At 46.3% G+C, this 21,439-nt stretch overlaps 1 long non-coding RNA gene across 1 annotated transcript in view; it reads left to right on the top strand.

Moving 5' to 3' along the window:
* Positions 1–1,457: 1,457 nt before the first annotated feature.
* Positions 1,458–21,439, top strand: part of LOC124284211 — a 27,869-nt gene continuing 7,887 nt past the window's right edge. Inside the window, exons 1-2 of the long non-coding RNA XR_006900500.1 lie at positions 1,458–1,482; positions 3,398–3,490. This is a non-coding gene — a long non-coding RNA (uncharacterized LOC124284211). The remainder of the gene's footprint in view (positions 1,483–3,397; positions 3,491–21,439) is intronic.

Below are 21,439 nucleotides of genomic sequence, written 5' to 3'. Positions count from 1 at the left end.
GGCACGGCGGGCGGACATACAGACAGACCGCCTGACAGACAGGCACGGCGGACAGACAGACAGGCACGGCGGGCGGGCGGACATACAGACAGACCGCCTGACAGACAGGCACCGGGGACAGACAGACAGACAGGCATCTGACGTCACTGTAACTGAGAAAGTTATTGAGTAGTTCATTATGGAGGACTGCGAAAAAGGAGAAACCTATTCATTCCATAATGGTAAGCAACTACACTGTACAATTGCACAGCGAATATCTCATCAATTGCTTTGGGCCAAGGTACCTGTGTACATCGTTGCTAGAGCGTAACTTCAGTTACAGTTGAACACACCCTTCAAGCGGGCCAGTGATATATTGATTATGTCAATCTTATAGAACTCACTGCCGTATGACTCATGTATCCTCGTTAGTCAACAACTTCTGTCTGGGTCACTGTAACCCGAAAAACCCTAGTTTTGGAGACATAGTTGTCCATACTCCTTTATCTGATTGCCCTTGACGTCGGTTAATTGTTATAACATGTAGGCTGTCACTAAGCTGACACATTTATAACAAGAGGGGAGAAAACAAGTAGTCCTGAATAATGATTTTAGTAATAAATAATAATAATGATAAATAATACACGAGTGTGTGTTTGCTTCTAGCCTGCTGAATGAGTCTGTTAGAATACAGTGTCTTGGAATCTGTATGATTTAGTTTGCCTAGAGGGTTGTAATGTGTGGGTGCCGAAACCCGTGCGTTTTGTACCCGGGTGAACTTCACCGGGACGTCAGGTGTGTTTGTAGATATAACCGCAAGTGAGCTGATCAGGTAGTTCCCCGGGAATATGTATCACACAAGTGCAGACTAACCCGGTAACAGAAAAGTTGCTGAAAAGGGGTGTGTTTGATAGGGGTGCTCACATTAGGGAGGGACTTTGGGGCGGTACCCAAGTTAACTTCTGGGGGTTCAAGTGCCGGATTGACCCTGACATGGAGAGGGATCCATTTAACTCGACCTTGAAGGTGTGTAAATCCTAAGTGCTCTTTAGTATTTCGTTTGTTAGTTTAGGTAGTTTTATTGCTTCTAGACCGCTGAGTGAGTATGTTAGAATTAAAATGTATTGTGTTGTTAGACGAGAGGGTCATGGTGTGCTGTTAGTATGCCCATTAGATGATTCACAGGCAAACTGTAGCGCTTTGCTCGCATATTGGAAGACTGGTCATTTTCTCTTTGTTGCGCAACCCTGTTTGTGCTACAGTTTGCCTGTGGTTGATTGCTTGTCTGGGAGTTTGTATGATTTAGTGTGCTTAACATCACCGGAACGTTATGTCTGTTTGTAAATATAACCACGTGGCAGCTGATTAGGGAAATTCGTTGGAACACTGAACCCTACTTGTCATGCTGATAAGCCCTTTGGTAATCGTTTTATACCCACATTCTCACTTGCCTTCCACATACGCATTCAAGAACGATCGTGGTGGGAGGACTATTCTTTACAGGTGAGAAATATTCAAGTATTGAATATTGATTCAATTAATGAAATTAAAATAATATGAAATAAACTGTCACAATTTTCTATTGCAGTAAGATATTTTAATCACAATATATAATAATACAATCTTTTTATGTCAATTAACACAATTTTGTTTCATTCAAGAATAATGTTTCACAATCAGTCACTTTAGAGGTTTGACGTCGACTTCTGGCGCAGGGTTGGTTTGTATATCGAGCTGTTTTTTATAGGTAGGCTTATCAGTGGAGTCTTTCTAAATCCCTACTCCTACCTCCGTGGACACGGACATACACATATACAATCAGACAGACAACCACGGCGGACACATAAACAAACAGACAGGCACGGTGGGCACACAGTCAGGCAGAAAGGCACACTGGCCACACAGACAGGCAGACAGACAGAAAGGCACGATGGCCACACAGACAGGCAGACAGACAGAAAGGCACGCTGGCCACACAGACAGGCAGACAGACAGAAAGGCACGGTGGGCACACAGACAGACAGATGCGCAAGGTGGGGACGCAGACAGACATGCAAGGTGGGCACACAGACAGACAAGCACGGTTGGCACACAGACAGACACGTCGGGCCACAGGCAGGCAGACAGGTATGGTGGGCACACAGACAGACATGCAAGGTGGGCACACATGCAGACAGACAGACAAGTTGGTCACACAGGCAGACAGACAGACAGGCACGGTGGTCACATAGGCAGGCAGACTGACAGGCAGGCAGACAGACAGGCAAAGTGGGCACAAAGACAGACATACAGGCACGGAGGACAAACAGACGGTGGGCAGACAGACAGACAGACAGATGTGAGTGGGCAGACAGACAGACAGGCACGGTGGGCACAGACAGACAGGGACGGTGGACACACAGGCAGACAGACAGGGACGGAGGACAGATAGACAGGCACGGTGGGCACACAGACAGACAAGCACGTAGAACAGACAGACAGGCAGGCACGGTGGGCACACATACAGGTAAGCACGTAGGACAGACAGACAGGCAGGTACGGTGGGCACACAGACAGGCATGTTGGGTACACAAACACACAGGCACGGTGGGCACACAGATGGACAGGCACGGTGGGCACACAGATGGACAGGCACGGTGGGCACACAGACAGACATGCGCGGTGGGCACACAGTCAGACAGGCACGGTGGGCACACAGACAATTAGACAGGCACGGTGGGCACACAGACAGGCGGACAGGGACAGACAAACAGGCACGCACGCACGCACGCACGCACGCATACGGTTCTGACGTCATTGTAATTGAGAACAATTTTTGAGAACTTCATTATAAAGGGTCGCAATAAGCCGAAACATATATTTTATAATGTTAAGCAACGGTAATTGCTCAGTGAATGTCGTATAGATTAATTTGGGATGTCGCGAGTGTAATCTACAATAAAGCCTCCAACAATAAGTAGGCCAGTGATATATTGATCATGCAAAATGAGGCCAAAGCGCGACAACGCGACAATGTCCCTTACAGGATTCCATAGTTTTGCTATATGTTATTTTTGGAAAACTAACTTACACTCAAGTGTAACAGTGTGTCTATATGGGAACAGGAGTAGACCCCGCCATGGGATTCCTTTTACAAGCCTGTTAGCAGTATGTACTGCTTTTCCACAGCGTTATCATGTAGGTACTTAGTGCTCCGACTTCTATTGCCTCTTAAAGAAGTCTTCATGCAGACATTGTATACAACCTACCACTAGACGCATAAAAGCATGTCTACATCTGTGTTATTGCTACAACTTGTAACGTAGATAGAGAACATGCGTTCTTCTCCACTTAGTCAACTGATGCTTGTTAAGAAACAAACTCGCTTTCCCTTCAGGTAATCCAGTTATCTTTTAATCCTTATATCTGTTTTCATCAGTAGATCACGTGTCCCCTGGAACAATGAAAGGCGGACAGATCCTGTCGCTTGTGGTGCTGATCTCTGCCCTGCTGGTGCTGACACACTCTCTTGGTAAATACACGTATATAATGATACAATGGAATTGTATTCACCATGGTTAATGGATTAACAATGAAACGAAACTGAAATTTATGGAAGTTAAATTTGTCATATTCATATGGTTTCCTAAATACAATACAGGTTGTCACGTTGTCACGGTGACGGATGTGACAGGTCCACTGGAGAATGTTTCAGATGTAGGCCAGGGTTCTATGGACGACACTGCGACACACCCTGTCCACCACGATGTTCCAACTTTCCGGTAGGTGGCGCTGTCTTCTGTGACCGACATACAGGTGCTTGTTCTGAATCTTGTGGTGGAGGATGGACCGGGGCACATTGTGATGGACGATGTCCTCCAAACTGCAAGGCATCAGTCTGTAACATACACACAGGAGAATGTCTTGATGGGTGTGATGGAAGATGGGCAGGGGGCTTCTGTAACATGTCATGTGACAACTGTCTGATGGGAAGGTGCAGCATCACGGGGTACTGTCTACATGGATGTGAAGCAGGCTTCTATGGACAGAAGTGCGAAGACAGATGTCAACATTGCTGGACCACTGGTTGTGACAGACAGACTGGGGTATGTGAACAGTGTCAGCCTGGTTACCATGGACACCGATGCAGTAGCACTTGCCCCGCAAAGTGCTACAAAGGAAGAGATGGACACAAGCACTGTGATCGACATACTGCAGTTTGTCAGGAAGGACGTGAGACTGGGTGGCATGAGTCACACTGTAACACCCCGTGTAGTATCTCCTGCAAATCTTCCCTGTGTTACAGCCATGATGGATCGTGCGTGGAGGGCTGTGTTCCAGGGTACTATGGGAAACACTGCCACAAGAAATGTCTTCAATGTAGAGACAATGTGTGTGACCGCCATGGACGGTGTTCAGCCTGTACTGATGGATGGTTCGGAAAGAGATGTGATGAGGCTTGTGGGTGGTGTCTGGATGGTGTATGTGAGGTAGACGGTAGTTGTAGTCGTGGGTGTAAGGACGGGGCATACGGGAGTCACTGTCAGTACATATGCAGTGGGGATTCTGTAGCTTGTGATCAGAGGAGAGGGGTTTGTAATGATGTAGGGTCTGTTGATGCTGTGATAAAACCTGGTATGCTTACAGGAACATGCTCCTTAATGCATTCAAAGTATCAACACGTACTGTCAGTTACCTTTGTATTTATCTACGTACTCTAAGATGCGAATAATAATTGTAAACACACATATTTAGATAGAGAGACAGAATCCAAGCCTAAAAATCTGTGTAGTGCATCTGTAATGTCTAGCATTAGAATAATCTTTTACTCCACAATATTTTGCCGCAGTCATAACTGAACATGAGGCCAGAATCTAATGAAAAACGTTTCAGCATCAGGAAGTAAATCACATAAACTCCAAAGCCTCTCGGCACTGTGACTAAAGCTAGAAACTATCTCCTAAATGGTTTTGTGAAGTAGTTTCCAAATCAGTTTCGCCTCTATATCGTCATGGCTTGACAAACATATTGGTTTGAAGGTTTGCAGTTTACCATTTTCACAGTACTATTTACCTAAAGCCTCTCCGATCAAATTATCCAAGCACGATATTGCAAGGTTATCGGAAAACAGGCTCAGATATGTGCTGAATCTTACTTGTTGACAAAACGTTTAGGAAGTTTTGAAACGTATGCTTTTGTTGTATTATTTTTGAGGGTGTTACTCACAGGCAGCTTCAAGTTTCATACAGAAGTGCGTTGTTTCCTTTGTGCCAATTTCATGTCTTTCGCTAAGATGTTTTCCCACTCAGTGTGTTTGTCTTGTTTCTAAATCTTGTACATTTGACACGTGTCATGTACTTGACACACGTAAGTAGGTGTTATGTTCGTGTTGTTTTTCTTGTTTCTATAAATATTCAAACTGGGAATCGGTCGTCTACAAGTGATGGACAGATAACGTGTGTCTGACATGGTTCAAACTGGCAAATATGTTCAGTGTGTCTCAGTCTGTAATTTGCAGACTTTGGATCAGGTTACTGCAGACACAATGGTCATTGACAAGACCCTCTCAAATTGGCATCGGGAGGTAGATTCGGCTTCGTTGTTCAATGAACAACCCCTACTGGTCAAGTCATCACACACGTTGACTGTTTGCCTACTCAATAATATATCCTGCCGCGATTGTTTACATACTCCTACACCGCCAGCATGTCACACAGTATTGGGGATTCCTTATTGATAGGACCCGTGAAGGCCCGGCTTAGAATTGGTCTTCAGTAACCCATGCTTATCGTAAGAGGCGACTAACGGGATCTGGTGGTCAGACTCGCTGGCTTGGTTGACACATGTCATCGGTTCCCAATTGCGCAGGTCGATGCTCATGTTGTTGATCAGTGGATTGTCTGGAATATTTCCGAGTGAAAAATCTCTCACTCCGTATATATAAAGACTCTTGACTTCAGATGTAAATTCGAAACTTACTATTGAAATATGACCACCACACTTCTGGGCCCCGATCCACAAAGCGTTCGTAATGTTACGACTCTATAAAGGCCAGTTAAATTAGCAAAATGGTCGGAAAAAGATGATGATGAAATGAAACTTGGCAGGTATGTTCTACAAACCTTCCTACATAACATACTAAAAGTCCCCTAAAATACCACTTGAGCTAAATCCATAGTGCACGTGCAAACATGGCTACCCTATGCAATTTTTTGCTAACCTAGAAGTCCAATTGTGCTTCATAAAATAATCACAACTTCTCTATTTCGGTACATAAGTACATACATGTTTGACAACTGAGTGAATATATCTCAAGATTGTTGACTATTATTTCAGAAAGAAAAAAATTCTGTGGCCCTTTTTTTGTGCTAAAAATAGAAGTTATATATATTTTTACCCTTGGGTGACACAAAGACCTATAGGTATAATGATAAGGCTTAGATATATCCAAAAGACCTTGAAGTGTAGTGTTCAATGTCTTTTTCACCACAAACCAGCAAATATAACTTAATAAAATCATATTTTAACATTTTGACTGAAACTGAAAATTTGCAATTTTTAGCATTTTTAAAAGTCAATGAAAACTCAATAAGTGGACAAACAATAGCAATAATTTGATGTTTTACACCCAAAAATCAAGCAAGTGAAATTTTATAACTTCATAAAGACACATTTAAGTAACCATTTCCATGCTTTAAAAGGAGTTATCGCCCTTGGATACTCACAATTTCAAGAAAATATCATAACTCAACCTGACAGTACCTAAAAATAACTGATATTCTGCAGAATACCAAGACTATCAAACACTATTTACAGATTATGTAACACGCTATCTTCAAACACGTATGACTAAACATCTATAAAGATAGTTTTCTTTTCCTTGTCAGTCTGTAGGAAGTTGAAGGCTGTGTCTCATCTTCAACTTAACGCTCATCAGCGTGGCTGGAAGACAATTCATGAGATGTTTCATCAGATGGTAATACCTGATCTTCTTCATCCTCCTCTGCAAGGTATACTGTGTTTGAATTTCTGCAACTACCGTTTTGTGAACAACATGACAGCTTTTTGCTTTCCCCGTCTGTACAAGGCTGATGTAATGTCACAACCAGTCATGGCATGGAGAAAGAGCAACCCAGAATTGAAGCTCTTGCTTGCCGTAACAACGAAATGCTATATAGACGATCAGCAGTCTTTCCGCTCCCAGTTTTAAGGAAGTACAATCTTTCTGAAGCACACAAATGCATGAGGAGCACCAGAAGATCAACATCAGTCCCAACAACAATAGCTTTGTGCCCATTATCAGCACAATCAATACCTGTTTGTACAATGAGAAGGTCAGCGGGCACACAGACAGACAAACAGGCACGGCGGCCACACACACAGACAGACAGGCAAGGCGGGCACATAGACAGATAGGCACGGTGGGCACACACACAGACAGACAGGCAGGGCGAGCACACATACAGATAGGCAGGCAGGGCGGTCACACACACAGACAGATAGGCAGGCACGGTGGGCACACACACAGACAGATAGGCAGGCAGGGCGGCCACACACACAGACAGATAGGCAGACACGGCGGGTACACAGACAGACAGACAGGCAAGGCGGGCACACACACAGACAGATAGGCAGGCACGGCGGCCTCACAGACAAACAGGCAAGGCGCGCACTCACAGAGACAGATAGGCAGGGCGGGCACACACACAGACAGATAGGCAGGCACGGCGGGCACACACACAGATAGATAGGCAGGCAGGGCGGCCACACACACAGACAGATAGGCAGGTACGGCGGGTACACAGACAGACAGACAGGCAAAGCAGGGCACATACACAGACAGATAGGCAAGGCACGGCGGGCACACACACAGACAGATAGGCAGGCAGGGCGGCCACACACACAGAGAGATAGGCAGGCACGGCGGGTACACACACAGACAGACAGACAGGCAAGGCGGGCACACAGACAAACAGGCAAGGCGGGCACACACACAGACAGATAGGCAAGGCGGGCACACACACAGACAGATAGGCAAGGCGGGCACACACACAGACAGAAAGGCAAGGCGGGCACACAGACAGACAGGCAAGGCGGGCACACACACACACACAGACAGATAGGCAGGCACGGCGGCCACACACACACAGACAGATAGGCGGGCACACACACAGACAGATAGGGAAGGCGGACACACACAGAGACAGAAAGGCAAGGCGGGCACACACACAGAGAGACAGGCAAGGCGGGCACACACACAGACAGATAAGCAGGCACGGCGGCCACACAAACAGACAGATAGCCAGGCACGGCGGGCACACATACAGGCAGATAGGCAGGCACGGCGGGCACACATACAGACAGATACGCAGGCACAGCGGGCACACACAGAGACCGATACGCAGGCACGGCGGGCACACACACAGACAGATAGGCAGGCACGGCGGGCACATAGACAGACAGGCAGTGAAGGCTGGCACACAGACAGGCAAGGCGGGCAGACAGACAGGGCGGTCACACAGACAGCTGGCAGGCAAGGCGGGCACACAGTCAGACAGACAGGGCGGGCATACAGACAGACTTGCATGTAAGGCGGGCACACACACAGACAGACTGGCAGGCAAAGCGGGCGCGCAGACAGCTGGCAGGCAAGACGGTAACACAGACAGCTGGCAGGCAAAACGGGCACACAGACAGACAAGACAGACAAGACAGACAGGGCACACAGACAGCTGGCAGGCAAGGCTGGCACACAGACAGACAAACACGGAGTACGCACAGACAGACAGGTACGGCGAACACATAGACAGACAGACAGACAGACACGGCTGACCCACAGACAGACAGGCACAGCAGACAGACATACAGACAGGAAAGGCGGACACACACACAGACAGACAGGCACGGTTGGTATACAGACAGACAGGCAAGGCGGCCACACAGACAGACAGACACAGTGGGCACAAAGTCAGGCAGGCACACAGACAGACACGCACGGTGGACACACGGGCAGACAGACAGGCAGACAGGGACGGCGAGCTCACAGACAGACATGCACGGTGGGCACACAGACAGACATGCACGGTGGGCACACAGATTTGTACAACCCACTGCAACAACTTTTGTATGGGGTGTAAAGGTCAGCGTCACCCGGAAAACAAGGTTTAAAGATATGTTTATTTATACTCTGCCACCCATTCATTCCTTACACTGACTGCCCATTCACTAAAGGATTTAATGTGCCTCACTTCCCGCTGTCTGTCTTGATCTGCCCCTTCGTATCTGGCCCAGTCCCTCACTCAGCACCGCACATGTCGCTCTCTCCGTTCTCAGCATAAACGTCTCCTCGTTATTCCCACTACGAGGACTTCTACATATGGCGAAGGTCATTTTCATATGCAGCCTCTACAACCTGGAATCAACTACCTCAATATATACGTGAGTGTACAGAACTTTCTACTTTTAAATCCTTACTAAAGGCTCACTTCTGCATATTAGCCTATGAGTCCAAACAATATCCATTGAATTGTGTTCCATGTATCGCTAGTCTTTCATTATCTCTTAATGTTTGTTTTATATAATTCTATATCTTGTGCTTTGAACATGTTTTACATGGAAAATAGTGCATTACAAGCATGCTAATATTATTATCATTATATTCTTTTTTCTGATTGCCCTTAACGTGGGTTAATTTTTATAACATGTCATACACAACCCTTTAAAGCTCTACACTTTTACTATCCCTGTCAGTGGATCAGTCGTCACCTCGTTATCAACTCCCTGGGGAGTATACAACCAAAGATTATCAACTTGACGACCGCTGTAGTCGTGATTATGTGCCACCAAGTCAGACAACTGTCGCCCCGTGTCGGTACTATTGAATCAGTTCATGCATTTTACACTCAAGTGCAGTTCACGTAAGGAGATAACATGTTCTGTGACCCCGCTGATCTGTTGTTAATATAGAATTAGGCACCCCTCCATAAAACTCTTTTCTTCGAGCCTGTTACTAGTATGTATTACTCTTTCCTTATTTACAACGAGGAGTGTTGTTTCGGTGTAGATTCTACCACCCTCTTCAAGCAAGTACTTAGTACTCCAACTTCTTTTGCCTCTCAAAGAAGTTATTCGTCGTCTTCATGTAGACGTATCAATCATAAATTGCTTGACAACGGCGTTAGAATCTACACCGAAACGCCGCTCTTCCTTGTAAATGGAGAAGTTGTGCATCTATACACCAGTCAGTATTAGAATGTATTAGATTTGAACGACGGCAGCCAGTAACAAATATAGTCTGGACCGGACAATCTAGTGATGGATATCGAGGACAACGATCCACTCTGTCGGAATACGAAGACAGGATATCAATCAGCCATGACACCATCAGTGTTTGCGAAAATGATATAATAGAGATCATAAATGATAAAAAAGTATTGAAGTAGCGCTCAAAATGTACGATTTTTTTATCATGTGTTCATGATGTATATGTGTTGTACATGTGTTGTATATGGTGTGTGTGTGATGTATATATGTTGCACATGTGTTGTATATGGTGTGTGTGTGATGTATATGTGTTGCAAATGTGTTGTATATGGTGTGTGTGTGATGTATATGTGTTACAAATGTGTTGTATATGGTGTGTATGTGATGTATGTATGTTGTACATGTGTTGTATATGGTGTGTGTGTGATGTATATGTGTTACAAATGTGTTGTATATGGTGTGTATGTGATGTATATATGTTGTACATGTGTTGTATATGGAGTGTGTGTGATGTATATGTGTTACAAATGTGTTGTATATGGTGTGTATGTATGTTGTACATGTGTTGTATATGGTGTGTATGTGATGTATGTATGTTGTACATGTGTTGTATATGGTGTGTATGTGATGTATATATGTTGTACATGTGTTGTATATGGTGTGTATGTGATGTATATATGTTGTACATGTGTTGTATATGGTGTGTATGTGATGTATGTATGTTGTACATGTGTTGTATATGGTGTGAATGTGATGTATATATGTTCTACATGTGTTGTATATGGTGTGTATGTGATGTATATATGTTGTACATGTGTTGTATATGGTGTGTATGTATGTTGTACATGTGTTGTATATGGTGTGTATGTGATGCACACAGACAGACAGATATGGTGGGCAGACAGACAGACAGGCACGGTGGGCACACAGACAGACAGATATGGTGGGCAGACAGGCACGGCGGGCACAGAGACATACAGATACGGTGGACAGACTGACAGACAGGCACGCTGGGCACACAGACAGACAGATATGGTGGGCACACAGACAGACAAATATGGTGGGCAGACAGACAGACGGGGACGCTGGGCAGGCAGACAGGGACGGCGAGCACACAGAGAGGCGACAGGGACGGAGGACAGACAGACAGGCACGGTGGGCACACATATAGACAGGCACGTAGGACAGACAGACATGCACGGTGGGCACAAAGACAGACAAATATGGTGGGCAGACCGACAGACAGGCACGGTGGGCAGACAGACAGGGACGGCGGACAAACAGGCAGACAGGGACGGCGAGCACAGAGACAGGCAGACAGGGACGGAGGACAGACAGACAGGCACGGTGGGCACACACATAGACAGGCACGTAGGACAGACAGGCGCGCTGGGCACACAGACAGACAGGCACGGTGGGCACACAGACAGGCACAGAGGAAAGACAGACAGGCACGGTGGACACACAGACAGGCATGTTGGGCACACAGACAGACAGACATGTTGGGCACACAGACAGACAGGCACGATGGGCACACAAACAGACACTGGGGCACGTTTTGCACACATAGAGACAGGCACGGTGGGCACATAGACAGACAGGTACGGAGGACAGACAGACAGACAGGCACGGAGGACAGACAGACAGGCACGGAGGACAGACAGACAGGCATGTTGGGCAGACAGACAGACAAGCATGTTGGGCACACAGTGAGGACAGGCACGGTGGGCACATAAACAGACTGGCACGGTGGGCACACATACAGACAGGCACGGTGGACAGACAGACAGGCACGGAGGACAGACAGGCAGGCACGGTGGACACACAGACAGGCATGTTGGGCACACAGACAGACAAGCACGATGGGCACACAAACAGACAGTCACGGTGGGCACACATACAGACAGGCACGGTGGACAGAGAGACAGGCACGGTGGGCACACAAACAGACAGTCACGGTGGACACACAGACAGACAGGCACGGAGGACAGAGAGACAGGCACGGTGGGCACACAAACAGACAGGCACGGTGGACACACCAGACAGGCACGGTGGGCACACAGACAGAGAGGCACTTTGGGCACATATACAGACATGCAGGCTGGAAACACAGACAGACAGGCACGGAGGACAGACAGACAGTCACGGTGGGCACACAGACAGACAGGCACGGAGGACAGACAGACAGACAGACAGACATGTTGGGCATACAGACAGACAAGCATGTTGGGCACACAGTAAGGACAGGCACGGTGGGCACATAAACAGACTGGCACGGTGGGCACACATACAGACAGGCACGGTGGACAGACAGACAGGCACGGAGGACAGACAGGCAGGCACGGTGGACACACAGACAGGCATGTTGGGCACACAGACAGACAAGCACGATGGGCACACAAACAGACAGTCACGGTGGGCACACAAACAGACAGGCACGGTGGACAGAGAGACAGGCACGGTGGGCACACAAACAGACAGTCACGGTGGGCACACAGACAGGCAGAGCACGAAGGACAGAGGACAGGCACGGTGGGCACACAACACAGACAGGCACGGTGGACACACAGAGACAGGCACGGTGGGCACACAGACAGAAAGAGGCACGGTGGGGAGCACATATACAGACATGCAGGCTGGAAACACAGACAGACAGGCACGGAGGACAGACAGGCACGGTCACGGTGGGCACACAGACGCAGACAGGCACGGAGGACAGACAGACAGACAGACAGACAGACGAGACATGTGGGGGCATACAGACAGACAAGCATGTTGGGCACACGTAATAGGACAGGCACGGTGGGCACATAAACAGACTGGCACGGTGGGCACACATGCAGACAGGCACGGTGGACAGACAGACAGGCACGGAGGACAGACAGGCAGGCACGGTGGACACACAGACAGGCATGTTGGGCACACAGACAGAACAAGCACGATGGGCACACAAACAGACAGTCACGGTGGGCACACAAACGGGTGGAAGGCACGGTGGACAGAGAGACAGGCACGGTGGGCACACAAGACAGACAGTCACGGTGGGCACACAGACAGACAGGCACGGTGGACAGAGGACAGACAGGTACAGTGGGCACAAACAGACAGTCACGGTGGGCACACAGACAGACAGGCACGGTGGACAGAGAGACAGGCACGGTGGGCACACAAACAGACAGGCACGGTGGACACACAGACAGACAGGCACGGTGGACAGAGAGACAGGCACGGTGGGCACACAAACAGACAGGCACGGTGGACGGAGAGATAGGCACGGTGGGCAGAGAGACAGGCACGGTGGACAGAAGACAGGCACAGTGGGCACACAAACGGACAGTCACAGTGGGCACACAGACAGACACACAGCACGGTGGACAGAGAGACAGGCACAGTGGGCACACAAACAGACAGGCACGGTGGACACACCAGACTGGAACAGTGGTGGAGAAGACAGACAGCACGGTGGACACACAGACGAACAGGCAGGCACGGTGGACAGAGAGACGCAGGCACGGTGGGCACACAAACAGACAGGCACGGTGGACACACAGACAGACAGGCACGGTGGACAGAGAGACAGGCACGGTGGGCACACAAACAGACAGGCACGGTGGACAGAGAGACAGGCACGGTGGGCACACAGACAGACAGGCACGGTGGACAGAGAGACAGGCACGGTGGGCACACAAACAGACAGGCACGGTGGACAGAGAGACAGGCACGGTGGGCACACAGACAGAGAGGCACGGGGGACAGAGAGACAGGCACGGTGGGCACACAAACAGACAGGCACGGTGGACACACCAGACAGGCACGGTGGGCACACAGACAGAGAGGCACGGTGGGCACATATACAGACATGCAGGCTGGAAACACAGACAGACAGGCACGGAGGACAGACAGACAGGCACAGTGAACAGACAGACATGCACGGAGGACAGACGGACAGGCACGGTGGGCACACAGACAGACAGGCACGGAGGACAGACAGACAGGCACGGAGGACAGACAGACAGTCACGGTGGGCACACAGACAGACAGGCACGGAGGACAGACAGACAGGCATTTTGGGCACACAGACAGACAGGCATGTTGAGCACACAGACAGAAAGGTACGTTGGGTCCACAGACAGACAGGCACGGTGGGCACACAGTCAGACAGGCACGGTGGGCACACAGACAATTCGACAGGCACGGTGGGCAGAAAGACAGGCGGACAGGGACAGACAGACAAGCACGCACGCACGCACGCACGTATACGGTTCTGATTTCATTGTAATTGAGAACAGTTCTTGAGAACATAATTCATTATAAAGGGTCGCAATAAGGTGAAACATATATATTTTATAATGTTAAGTAACTGTAATTGCTCAGTGAATGTCGTATAGATTAATATGGGCCAAGGTACCTGTAGCGAGTGTAATCTACAATAAAACCTCCACACTACAAGTAGGTCAGTGATATAATGATTATGACTCACTGCAGAACTTTTGTATGGGTTTTGTATGGAATCCGAGAAGGGACATTGTCGCGTTGTCGCCCTCTCAAAAACAAGCACAATGAGGCAAACTTAACCAAAGCGCGACAACCTACCACTGGACGCATAAAAGCATGTCTACATCTGTGATATTGCTACAACTTGTAACGTAGTTAGAGAACATGCGTTCTTCTCCACTTAGTCCACTATTGCTTGTTAAGAAACAAACTTGCTTTCCCTTCAGGTAATCCAGTTATCTTTTAAACCTTATATCTGTTTTCATCAGTAGATCACGTGTCCCCTGGAACAATGAAAGGCGGACAGATCCTGTCGCTTGTGGTGCTGATCTCTGCCCTGCTTGCTGTGACACACTCTCTTGGTAAATACACGTATATAATGAATCAATGGAATTGTACCATGGTTATTGGATTAAAAATGAAAAGAAACTGAAATTTATGGAAGTTAAATTTGTCATATTCATATGGTTTCCTAAATACAATACAGGTTATTTTTTCTGACACTTCTAATTTTTAACATACAATATAATTGTTTTCAGAGCAACCGTCACGACTCATGTAACAACACAAGTGTGTGTACATTTTCATGGGAATGGTCGTCTTCGATGTCAGTCATGTAACACCGGGTGTCACTGATCAAACTGCAGCTCTACATGCCAAGAACGTTGTGACGGAGACGGATGTGACAGGTCAACTGGAGAATGTTTCAGATGTAGGCCAGGGTTCTATGGACGACACTGCGACACACCCTGTCCACCACGATGTTCCAGCTTTCCGGTAGGTGGCGCTGTCTACTGTGACCGTCATACAGGTGCTTGTTCTGAATCTTGTGGTGGAGGATGGACCGGGGCAAACTGTGATGGACGATGTCCACCCAACTGCAAGGGTCTGTCTTCAGTCTGTCACATACACACAGGAGAATGTCTTGATGGGTGTGATGGAAGATGGGCAGGGGGCTTCTGTAACATGACATGTGACAACTGTCTGATGGGAAGGTGCAGCATCACGGGGTACTGTCTACATGGATGTGAAGCAGGCTTCTATGGACAGAAGTGCGAAGATAGATGTCAACATTGCTGGACCACTGGCTGTGACAGACAGACTGGGGTATGTGAACAGTGTCTTCCAGGTTACCATGGACACCGCTGCAGTAGCACGTGCCCCGAGAAGTGCTACAAAGGAAGAGATGGACTCAAGCACTGTGGTCGACATACTGCAGTTTGTCAGGAAGGATGTGAGACTGGGTGGCACGGGTCACACTGTAACACACCGTGTAGTGCCTCCTGCAAGTCTTCCCTGTGTTATAGCCATGATGGATCGTGCGTGGAGGGCTGTGTTCCAGGGTACTATGGGAAACACTGCCACAAGAAATGTCTGCATTGTAGAGACCATGTGTGTGACCGCCATGGACGGTGTTCAGCGTGTACTGATACATGGTTCGGAGAGAGATGTAACGAGGCTTGTGACTCGTGTTTGGATGGTGTATGTGAGGTGGACGGTAGCTGTAGTCGTGGCTGTAAGGACGGGGCGTACGGGAGTCACTGTCAGCACACATGCAGTGGGGATTGTGTAGCTTGTGATCAGAAAACAGGGGTTTGTAATGATGTAGAGTCTGTTGATGCTGTGATCGAATTTGATACGATAGCAGGTACATGCTCCTTAATTCATTCAAAGTATCGAAACATAATGTCAGTTACATTTGTACTTATCTACGCACTCTAAGATGCGAATACTGAAGGTACACGTTGTTTGGACAATATGACATGTAGCAGTTGCATCAGCTGTCACTTAGCCAAGGCATGTGTGTATTCGTCTTTGACCTTTCTAATTATGACTCCAAGTCTAAAACGGTACGGCGCAGTAGTAATCGATTAACGCCATCTATTATTCCCCAGTATCTTGTCCGAGACATAGCTTAACATAATGTCAGTTGCGTTTGTACTTATCTGCGTACTCTAAGATGCGAATAATAATTGTAAACACACATATTTAGATAGACAGACAGAATCCAAGACTAAAAATCTGTTTAGTGAATCTGTAATCGTTCTGTCTAGCATTTAACGTAATCTTTTATTTCACAGTATTTTATCTCATTCATAACTGAACACGAGGCCAGAATCTAATGAAAAACGTAGCAGCATCGTGAAGCAAATCACATAAACTCCAAAGGATCTCGGCTCAGTGACTAAAGCTAGATCCAAGCAACTTTAACCAACAACTATCTCAGAAATGTTTTTGTGAGGTAGTTTCCAAATCATTTTCGCCTCTATGTCCTTATGACATGGCATACATATTGGTTTGAAGGTTAGGGCTTAGCATATTACCATTTTCACAGTACTACCTAAAGCCTCTCCGATCAAATTATCCCAAGCACGATACTGTAAGGTTATCAGAAAACAGGCTCAAGTATGTGTTCAATCTTATTTGTTGACAAAACGTTTTGGAAGTTTGGAAACGTATTTTTCCGAAACGTATGCTTTTGTGGTATTGCTGTTTAACTTGTTACTGACAGGCAGCTTCAAGATTCATACAGAAGTGAGTTGTTTCCTTTATGCCAATTTCATGTCTTTCGCTAAGATCTTTTCCTCCTCTCAGTGTTTGTCTTGTTCCATAATCTTGTAAATTTGACGCGTGTCATGTACTCGGCACACGTATGTAGGTGTTACGTTTGTATTGTTTTTTGTTGTTTCTATAAATATTCAAACTGGGAATGGGTCGTGTACACCGCGATGAACACATAACGGGTGTCTGGCATGGTTCAGACTGGTAGAACTCAGCGAGGGGTAGCAAATATGTTCATAGTGTCTCAGGTCTGCAATTTGCAGACTTTGGATCAGGTTTCTGCAGACACAATGGTAATGGACAAGACATACATTCAACGCATGAATGTAAATAGATGTATATAGGACTCTTTAGTCTGTCATACAGACCCTGAAACAAACATCCAAGAAAGTCCATGCCACACACTGAGTGCTAGTGATTAGGTGCCTGAGTCTGGGGATGTGGGTTCGAATCCCGGATGGGACTCAACTAAACAAAATTACTAGAATCTGTACTTTACTGAAAAAGTGTAATCCCAAATAGAACATATAATATATTTGACCACTTTCTAAATGGCATTGTGTATTCAAAGCCCATTCAAGTCTAGATTATGTGGCAAGTCTCCAGATTTCCCCAGTTTCAAAATGAAGAACGTGTCAGGATTCCTTTTTTATTATATTTGTGATTATAATTTAGGTACTGTTTTTTCTGTAAAATATAATAATTTCAGAGACTAGATGTTAGAGAGAGAGACAGAGAAAGAGAGAGAGAGAGAGAGTGAGTGAGTGGGTTAGTGAGTTAGTGAGTGAGTGAATGAGTGAGGTATCATTGAAGTTGTCAGGCAATGACATGCATTAGCCTTGAGTGTTCTGTGTTGACTTTAGATAGGTCTATGATATTGTGGTACCATGTTTGTTTTTCTACTAAACAAATCCTTACAGGGCTGCACAAGTGGATCGTGCAAACACATGTCCACACCTGGTATTTCAATATATATTGAGCAGTGGTGTATGTTGTAAACTTTACAGCATGTACATGAAGTACATGTAGGGGCTGCACCCTGTGTCACAATCCCAGATGTATTTGGTCTATGACATGATACCTTTGCAAATGGACATTGTTGGCCAATTCTTTCAGCATTTTATGTATTGAGGGGAAATTGTACCCTGGTGGATTCGTCCCAGAAAAAATAAATTTACATCACATAACACCCTTTAGCCTTGTAGTTTTCATTACTGACGAACTCCAAATCCCGTGCTACTACACTGAAATCTCCAGTGATGATCCCAGATAGAAGTGGCCTTTAGCAACCCATACTGTAAGAGGCGACTTACCAGATAGGGTGGTCAGGGTCGCTAACCTTGTTTTGATGCATGTCATATCAGAAATTCGTTGATCCGTCCATTCACCGGAACACAAAGTCCAGCCCAAACAGACGCCCATACAGTCTCCCAGAAAACACCAATGTAAAGAATTCAGCAAGAAGCACGGCTGACCACTGGCCGCAGCTCTGTGAGGGCATTCAATCCTCAGTTGATGAACAACGTTGAGAAGCTATTTCAACAACTACCTCGGGTTCCCCGTCCTGAACATCGTCGGAAAGCTCTCCGCTTGTTTGTTCCGAAAAGGACTTTACAGACACTTACTGTTAAGGTGTATCCCGACTCGCAGTTTGACTTTAGGCCGAACGGTCCACGACCTACACGTCCTGCTCAGTCTACCATATGTTGGAAAAGTGAAGAATCCATCCACCTATCAAAAGCACTCGACGTTGTTTGCAAGCTTTGGCTGCTCACCCAAGCTGGATCATTAGTGGAGTACAACAGGGCTGTATACTCGCTCCATCCTGTTTCGAGTCCTCATCGCAGTCCTGCTAAAATGATTGGAAAATATATAGAACCTCTAAAGTTTCATATGAGCCTTATAGACTTTGGACAAAGTCATAAGTAACACACACCATCATATTCAGTTATCTTATTCTGTTGTTCTTACGGAAAGTAAGTTGCTTTGTATGCGCATACAGGGTGTTCAGCTCTAGTTGTTTTATGGTTAAGCCTGGAAAGCGAGTTCGATAGTGGATGCTGCGCAAATTACAGACATAAACAGTTATTTTGGTCAGTATTCAAATGCACTGAGATGAAAAGTCAGCAGACACCAACAATGCATGTCATGTGGTAGTTTGTAGGGTTAACAAGAAATAAGGTGGAATGAATTATAACAAAAATCTATAAAGGACCCAATCAGTTGTTTCTCACAAAGATTTAGAGGTCGATCAACTTCAAACAAACAGACTATTCACCACTTCTGCCGCTACTAAGTACTACTACCTGCTATTGCTATGGTTTGGCATGGAAATGCGTATTGGACCCGTTTTTGTAATATCTCTTCGTCCCAGTAATCAATCGATCTCAAACCAATGCAGGTGGATGTTTGTCCGGACGAGCCTAATCGCGGTGTAAAATCACCGGTTTTTATGCGTTGTATTGAGATCTTTTGTCTGTGTAACTGTCAACAAGAATGAACGTGGAACACAGATGGCACTGAGGGAGGGAGCCAATGATATATGTAACGGCGGCGGTGTTGGGTCATGAGATCATGTGCGCGATGCGGTTCATGATGGTTACCTGTGCGCTGCACGGTGATGAGACCGTTTGGATCATTCCGCATTCACTACCTCTGGCTGTCATCATGAAGCTTATTCGAGATGATGTTAAACGTTGAATTAGAAATGTGTTTGGATTTTTAAAGAGACAGGCGTAACAAACCGATTTATAAAGGTGTCAGATTGCATGAGGCATTGCGGCGCTCTTTGTGAAGGGACGTCGTTGGCTGGGAATTGTTGAGATAGGCCAACTGACCGATAGGTCGGGGCTTGTACGTGCTTAGGGTGGGCGTCAGGGTTGGATTCGGCGTCGGGATTAATCCGGAGGATGTCGTTCGCCCGACTGTTTTGCCAGAATGGACGCGGTCACGAGAGGTTAAGGGCGCATTAAACAGGAGGGATGGGCGTTGAACTTGCGGGTTTTGCTGGTGAGCTGCTTGCTCGGGATGTAAGAGTTGCAGAGTAGCAAACCAAAAACTTGTAATGTGGCAGAGATCTGATATTGTGAAAATAAGAATTACGCAGCTATCTGAAATTAAGCGGAGCCCAAGAGAGATGGGTTCGAACCTATATCTGCTGGATGAGACCGCAGATTAATGCAAACCATACTGCTGCCAGACAGTGGCTACCCACTGATCCCAGTGATGGTAGGGAAAATACCAACAATAAGAGTGAACGTTTGTCGTTCTTCATGCTGGTTCCACCGTGGATTCCTACCTGGGTGTGATCTGGTATTTCGGTCAAAGAGCACAGATGGTATGGACTATCATACGAAATAAATTCAACGGTTTCACAAATTATGTTTGAGGAACAATTGTTGCCAGCTCTGCCTTACAAAGAGTCTTGTTGATAAAAGCGGACAATGCTCCACCATACGGTGTTCGAGATCAAACAATAGGTGCACTTAACTTCCAATAAAGAAGTCAGATATACAGCTAATGGCTAATAAATAACAATAATCAATTTTCAATTAAGGCCACTAAACGGTTAGCCTCTTTGAAGTTAAACCCCACAACAAACCTCCACCATATAACATTGACAACATACTACACTACGGCCATAAAGGTCTTGAGATTACCACCACTGTGATCTCAGCAATCGAACTATCTGGGAGACCTTAAAGAACAGTGGCCGGAAAAAGCAATCGTCAAAGTTGAATGATGTCAAAGCACAGTATCAACACTGCTATATGCTGACGTGACATTTACACGCTGTAGCATGCATGTGTTGAACATGTCGAAGAAGGTGGAGAAAGAGTACTGAAAACTCAAGATGAAAACTGCATGAGCAAACAGTTAATCCAGTTGTCCACGGACACTGTTGTCCTCTGTGGAAAAATGGGTGAACTTGATGAGAAGTTTAATTCATTATTATATTTACGAATAAAAATAGTATCCGGCTAGATATGCTCAAAGAAAATATAACTTCTTTTTAACAATGACAGCACTGACTAATTCAACGGCTTATAGTGTAACTTATAAACACTCATTTCACATAAAATTATCATGAAAATATAAATATTAGACTATCTATATACTTAAAACTATTAAATACATTATTTAATTTGGAATGTGAACGACA

This window comes from Haliotis rubra, unplaced genomic scaffold, assembly GCF_003918875.1.
Source record: "Haliotis rubra isolate DU_JTF1 unplaced genomic scaffold, ASM391887v1 Scf330, whole genome shotgun sequence".
In the NCBI taxonomy this organism is placed as follows: domain Eukaryota; kingdom Metazoa; phylum Mollusca; class Gastropoda; order Lepetellida; family Haliotidae; genus Haliotis; species Haliotis rubra.
This window is presented reverse-complemented; position numbering and strand designations above follow the sequence as displayed.